The following is a 7,254-nucleotide window of genomic DNA, read 5'->3' as shown; positions in this document are numbered from 1 at the left end:
TACACCTGGAGTAATTGTTTCCTGTCAGAACTGTTCAACAAAGATTTTCGTTCATTCACAACGTAAATTCTATTCAACAAACAAGAACTAATTGAGTTATCAAATTGTCACGGAATGGCACGCTCTTAGTCTGTTTTTGCTATCGATCGTAGTTGCTTTTAACAGCAAAGTTTATACTTGTACCGGTTCATTAAATGTTTGAACGAGATGTTTTTCAGTTGATTTTTATAGTTTACTTTTGCCGCCCGCTTTGCGAAGTTTGTTGGGAAATTGGAAACTTTGTTATGAAGTTGTCAATTTACGTTGCGAGTTTTGCGAATATAATTGCGAACTTCGATACAAAGTTCCTAACTTCGGCCCGACTGAACTTTTCAAGTTTGGTAGAGGAGAAACAAGACATGTTGCTCGGAAGTCAGCGATTTCTGAACTAGATGATTTTAGAACTGGTCAAGGAAGGTTCAAGTAGCTTGAAGTGCAAGACAACGTTTCGCATCAGCGATCACGCAAGTGATTTGCCGATAAATAAATTTTATGCATGTAGAAATTTGGTCAAATTTTAACTTTTCTGTATGAAAACACATATTTAACGATTTCTGTAAGGCATAATCTTCACTGTCTTCAATTTCAAGTCTTCTGCGTTTGTAAACCGGATGAAACTGGATGGTTTACCCATATATACAATTGATTTTAATCGAAGCCGACGCGACGCGACAGGGAAGACTAATTTGTTCGAGACATGTTTACCGCTCGCGGAACATAAACGTTTTTCATTTTTATGACATTTGTTTCCAACAGTCTAGCGTAGCAAAGCCCTTTTTGATAACATAATTACAGAAGGTTTTAATAAATTCGGGCCGAAGTTGGGAACTTTGTATCGAAGCTCACAATTTGATTCGCGAACTCGCAACCTATTTGGCAACTTCGTAACAAACTTAATTTCCCAACGAACTTCGCAAAGCGGACGGCAAAAGTAACGACAACATTATTCTTCAAATCTACATTGTGCAAATGTTATATGTAATTTTTACTACGGTCAGGAAAGCTAGCCTCTCCAAACGTACGCTCGAATAAGAAGAATAACAAGTTAGTGTTGGGCCTTTCGCTCACGGCGTGTGCGTTGTAAGTAGGGGAGCGTTACGAAAAACGTTTTTAATCCAGGGTTAATTCACAACTCACCAATTCCGCCTCCTACAAATCTAAAATCTTCGAACGAAATCGCTCACTACAACTGTGTCAGATTGCTTCCCCCTTATAAACTACAATTTGATTGGTTCTGATAGTACCTGAAATCTGATTGGTGTGACAAACAAACATACTTCACTGACCCACTGACTGACTGACTGAATGATTACACGGGAACATCATGCCGACTAAGAGCTATTTTTGAAAAAATAACTCAAATATAACACAAACAGCGGTGATAAACATTATGAAAAATCGCATTTTAATAAACTTGACGTTTCGTATGCTAAGCTACATACATTTTCAAAAGTATGACCGTTAAAATTTTGGCAACTATTTATATATTGTTATGAAAGGGGTCTGGAACCGAGACTGAGACAATTGATCTACAGCAGTAACTTAATATTACATTAGGTTAATAAAGTAACAACCTCTCACTGCCGACATTGGCATTTAAAGAAGGTTGTCGTTCATGAATGTATAAGGTCTCTTTAATCTTGCAGTGGGGTCAGTTTTGCCTGACGCAAGGATTTCAAAATGATCCCATTTGATGTTATGGCCTGTGGTTTTTATGTGATCAGCAATAGCTGATGGATGGTCGCATTTAGTGAGGGCCTTAAAGTGTTCAGTTTTTCTGTCATGCAATCGTCGTTTTGTTTTCCCAATGTAAACATCGTCACAGTCCCAGCAGCTAGCTTTGTAGATGACCTTAGATCGTTGAGAACGGTCGAGGCGGTCTTTGTACGGAAAGAAGGATTTGATGCGGCGTGTGTTCTGAAAAATGATCTTGAGGTTGACGAAAGAGTAGAAGTTGGATACACACGATTTAAGGCGTTTAGTGATTTGGATGCTCGGAAGACCTAAGTAGGGTAACAGGATTATGACATCTTTTTTAGGAACTGTCGCAACAGGGGTGTCTGGCTTGTTTTTGTGTCTGTTCAAAACATCGTTAACGTTGTACGTGATAATGCCTTGAGGGTAACCATTTTGCAGCAAGAGCTTCCTGAGATCTTTAATAGCGGATTGTAATAATGAGGCAGAGGAACAGATTCGGAAACAACGATAGGTAAGTGTGCGGATAAGATTAATTTTGTATTTTCGAGGTGTAAATGAATCCCACTTGGTGTAGAGGCCGGTGAAAGTCTTCTTCCGGTAGACAGAGGTCATGAAAGTGTTGTCGGGGCAACGTTTGACAAGAATGTCTAAAAAAGGAATCTCATTGTCTTGTTCAAATTCAATAGTGAACTTGATACTGTTGTGCCTACTGTTTAGATACCGCAAAAACTCATTAGCAGTGTCTTTGCTGTCAAACAAGGTGAAGGTGTCATCCACATATCTATACCAACAAGAAGGACGAACTCTGGCGTTCAAAACCCACTTTTCCTCAAAGTGGCACATGAAGATGTTAGCCAAAACTGGGCCCAAAGGCGAACCCATGGCTACACCATCAATTTGGTCGTAGTACTGGCCATCAAAGAGGAAATGGCTCTTCTTAGTGGCGAACTCCAACAATTTCTGCAGAACAGGACGGGGCAATGTCAGTGGATCAGGAAGAGAATACAATTTTTCTAGACCAAGTGGGATTCATTTACACCTCGAAAATACAAAATTAATCTTATCCGCACACTTACCTATCGTTGTTTCCGAATCTGTTCCTCTGCCTCATTATTACAATCCGCTATTAAAGATCTCAGGAAGCTCTTGCTGCAAAATGGTTACCCTCAAGGCATTATCACGTACAACGTTAACGATGTTTTGAACAGACACAAAAACAAGCCAGACACCCCTGTTGCGACAGTTCCTAAAAAAGATGTCATAATCCTGTTACCCTACTTAGGTCTTCCGAGCATCCAAATCACTAAACGCCTTAAATCGTGTGTATCCAACTTCTACTCTTTCGTCAACCTCAAGATCATTTTTCAGAACACACGCCGCATCAAATCCTTCTTTCCGTACAAAGACCGCCTCGACCGTTCTCAACGATCTAAGGTCATCTACAAAGCTAGCTGCTGGGACTGTGACGATGTTTACATTGGGAAAACAAAACGACGATTGCATGACAGAAAAACTGAACACTTTAAGGCCCTCACTAAATGCGACCATCCATCAGCTATTGCTGATCACATAAAAACCACAGGCCATAACATCAAATGGGATCATTTTGAAATCCTTGCGTCAGGCAAAACTGACCCCACTGCAAGATTAAAGAGACCTTATACATTCATGAACGACAACCTTCTTTAAATGCCAATGTCGGCAGTGAGAGGTTGTTACTTTATTAACCTAATGTAAATATTAAGTTACTGCTGTAGATCAATTGTCTCAGTCTCGGTTCCAGACCCCTTTCATAACAATATATAAATAGTTGCCAAAACTTTAACGGTCATACTTATGAAAATGTATGTAGCTTAGCATACGAAACGTCAAGTTTATAAAAATGCGATTTTTCAAAATGTTTCATTTTTGCTAAGCAACCAGGCAAAATATAACTAGATTCCAGGCCTTAACCGCGCTATCTGTGCAAAAAGTTGCACGGTTCGGGTGTTTACACGAGTCCGTACGAAATATGGAACCATGCCGGTCAAAAATTTGACCTGCTTTTTTCAGGTCCCAAATTTGCACACTTAGCCGTTCAAAAATTCGTCCAGTTCCGCCGGTCCCGTGTAAACGCAAGGTGGAACCGTGCAACTTTTTGTCCGTGCAAAAATTTGTCCGGACCCGTGTAAACGGGGCCTAAATTGCATTATTTAAACGCCGATGGGCCGAAGTTCACGAAGACCACGTTTAGACGACGTCTAACAAGTGTAGCTATTGTTTTGACATCATGCATGCGTGCTACTTCCAAAGGAACACTATTGTCTTGCTGTTGTTTTCTTTTAATAAAAGAGCTGCATACATAATGTAGTATAGAGCTGTGTGGAAATATTTTCAAGAAATTGTACTTGTTTTTTTTAAAGGAAATGAAACAAATGGAATCAAATATCTCTTAAACCAGCTCGGAGGTTCAGGAAGCGCATACAAAATACAAATCGAGAAAAAAGGTGGCTGCAATGGGCTAGAATCAGTGAAAATAAACAGTTAAACGACGTTTAAACCTACTGAGGAGCAGGTCTAACTTGCCATTGTTTGTTAGTCAACGGTTAAACTTCATCTAGACGCGGGTTATGATAAACGTTGTTTTAATAATTGGATTCGCAGGCTAAATTCCGATTTAGACTTAGTCGCGGTCTAAACTTCGTTCAAATAACCGGCCCTAAATAATCACCACCATTTGTTGTTTCAGTTGATGTATTGCTAATTAATATTCATAAATCACGTGCAGTGACTTTATATCTGATAAAACACCGCATACAAATAAGGAAGAGGTTTTATCAATATAAGGTCGATCCACGTGACGTATTATCGACCAGTTAATGGGTTGATGGGCTTATGAATTTTTAATGCATTTTTGAATTATTAATAATTGCTGGATAAAAAACAAAAGTAAACTAACGAACATAAATGAAAATAATTAAATAGCATATACGTCGTTAAACTTTAAAGTTCTACAGTATAGCCACTAACAAAGACAAAAATTGACAATAAAAGTTGACAGTTACTGTGATGGTAAAAATGTTTGTGGCTAGTCTGGCACAGCCTTTCGTCCCGGCCGGGGGTGGGGGGGGGGGGTGTTGGTTGGTTGAGGGTAATAAGTCGGTACTTTACTTTGACGGCATAGCGGAGCAGGAAACGGTGCAAGTATATGTCAATCAAGCCGTTGCTAAGAAAGACGTCACCAAAAGTTTTGTTTTTCTTAGAAATATTCAAATATCAATGACTGCATGCGTGTAAAATGGCGGTTTTTGCGTTTGATTTTTCACGCCGCTGAGATGTTTTTTTCGCTTTTTCAGCTAGATTTCTCCCCTGATGTTTCTCGTCATAGAGTATGTTTGGGCGGTGTGTAGTAACAAGCAAAAACAACAACCAAAATGTATAATCATTTCAGAATCATTGGATTATTTAAAAAAGTATAATTCAAAAGCCTTTCTTTTGCCAGACTGGTCACCATTATCACTGTGTGTTGTTTTGATGTTCGACAAACTTTCAAGGAGCAACAAATTGCAAATTGCTGTTGTCCTTTATGCACGGTCAAGACCAAAACATGCGAACTTAACAGTGAACTTTGTCAAGATTTTCACTATGCCCTTAGCAACCATTTAATAGCTACTGCGTACACTCGGTTGCCAGGCACCCCTATGCCGCATTTGTTAGTCTCTGGCACCAGCCAATAGACTCTTCAAAGACCTTTCTGCTTTCAATTGGCAAACTCGCAAATTGCGCAGCAAGTCGGTGATCATGAAGGAAATTGCGTAAGTGTAAACAGTGTAACAAGACTGTTTGCAGTAGCAAATTTCGTAGCAAGGCTGGATGGTGTAAAAAAATTGCGCTGCAAGTCTGTCTGGTGTAGAAAATTGAGTAGCAAGTGTGTTTAATGTAGCAAATTACGAAGCAAGTGTGTTTGGTGTAGCAAATTACGTAACAAAAGTATTTGGTGAAGCAAATTGCTTAGGTCTGTTCTGGGAATTAGCGAATTACGTGGCAAGGGTCTCTGGTGGTCCAAATAACGTACCATACGTGTATGGTGTAGAACAATTACGTAGCAAGTGTGTCTGGTGTAGCAAATTGCGTAGCAAGTGTGTCTGGTGAAGCAAATTGCGTAGCAGGTCAGTTTGGTGTAGCAAATTACGTAGCAAGTGTGTCTGATGTAGCAAATTACGTAGCAAGTGTATCTGGTGTAGTAAATTACGTAGCAAGTGTGTCTGGTGAGCATTGCGTAGCGGTCAGTTGGTGTGCAATACGTAGCAAGTGTGTCTGATGTAGCAAATTACGTAGCAAGTGTATCTGGTGTAGAAAATTGAGTAGCAAGTGTGTTTGGTGTTGTAAATTGAGTAGCAAGTGTATCTGGTGTTGCAAATTGCGCTGCAAGTCTGTCTGGTGTAGAAAATTGAGTAGCAAGTGTGTTTAATGTAGCAAATTACGAAGCAAGTGTGTTTGGTGTAGCAAATTACGTAACAAAAGTATTTGGTGAAGCAAATTGCTTAGGTCTGTTCTGGGAATTAGCGAATTACGTGGCAAGGGTCTCTGGTGGTCCAAATAACGTACCATACGTGTATGGTGTAGAACAATTACGTAGCAAGTGTGTCTGGTGTGACAAATTGCGTAGCAAGTGTGTCTGGTGTAGCAAATTGCGTAGCAAGTGCATCTGATCTGTTGTAGCAAATTGCGTAGCAAGTGTACCTGGTGTAGCAAATTGCGTAGCAAGTGTATCTGGTGTAGCAAATTGCGTAGCAAGTGTACCTGGTGTAGCAAATTGCGTAGCATGTGTATCTGATGTAGCAAATTGCGTAGCATGTGTACCTGGTGTAGCAAATTGTGTAGCATGTGTACCTGGTGTAGCAAATTGCGTAGCAAGTGTGTCTTGTGTAGCAAATTGCGTAGCAAGTGTGTCTGGTGTAGCAAATTACGTAGCAAGTGTGTCCGGTGTAGCAAATTGCGTAGCAAGTGTACCTGGTGTAGCAAATTGTGTAGCAAGTGTACCTGGTGTAGCAAATTGCGTAGCAAGTGTACCTGGTGTAGGAAATTGCGTAGCACGTGTGCCTGGTGTAGCAAATTGCGTAGCAAGTGTATCTGATGTAGCAAATTGCGTAGCAAGTGTACCTGGTGTAGCAAATTGTGTAGCATGTGTACCTGGTGTAGCAAATTGCGTAGCAAGTGTGTCTTGTGTAGCAAATAACGTAGCAAGTGTGTCTGGTGTAGCAAATAACGTAGCAAGTGTGTCTGGTGTAGCAAATTGCGTAGCAAGTGTGTCTGGTGTAGCACATAACGTAGCAAGTATACCTGGTGTAGCAAATTACGTAGCAAGTGTATCTGGTGTAGCAAATTGCGTAGCAAGTGTATCTGGTGTAGCAAATTGCGTAGCAAGATGAAGTGGGTTTGTTGTGGCAACTTACATAGACAGTTCTTTTTGGTGTTGCAAATTACGCAGCAAGTGTATCTGGTGTAGCAAAGTGCGTAGCAATTGAGTTTGGTGTA

The 7,254-nt window shown here is 40.2% G+C and overlaps 1 long non-coding RNA gene across 1 annotated transcript; it reads left to right on the top strand.

The window, feature by feature from the left end:
• The first annotated feature begins 1,783 nt into the window (after positions 1 to 1,783).
• Positions 1,784 to 3,389, top strand: LOC144641730 (uncharacterized). Its single transcript, XR_013568611.1, has 2 exons — positions 1,784 to 2,248; positions 2,455 to 3,389. It is a non-coding gene; the product is annotated as an uncharacterized LOC144641730 (long non-coding RNA).
• The last annotated feature ends 3,865 nt before the right edge of the window (positions 3,390 to 7,254 follow it).

Source organism: Oculina patagonica, chromosome 2 (assembly GCF_052425735.1).
Source record: "Oculina patagonica isolate OP01 chromosome 2, crgOcupat, whole genome shotgun sequence".
Classification (NCBI taxonomy): domain Eukaryota; kingdom Metazoa; phylum Cnidaria; class Anthozoa; order Scleractinia; family Oculinidae; genus Oculina; species Oculina patagonica.
This window is presented reverse-complemented; position numbering and strand designations above follow the sequence as displayed.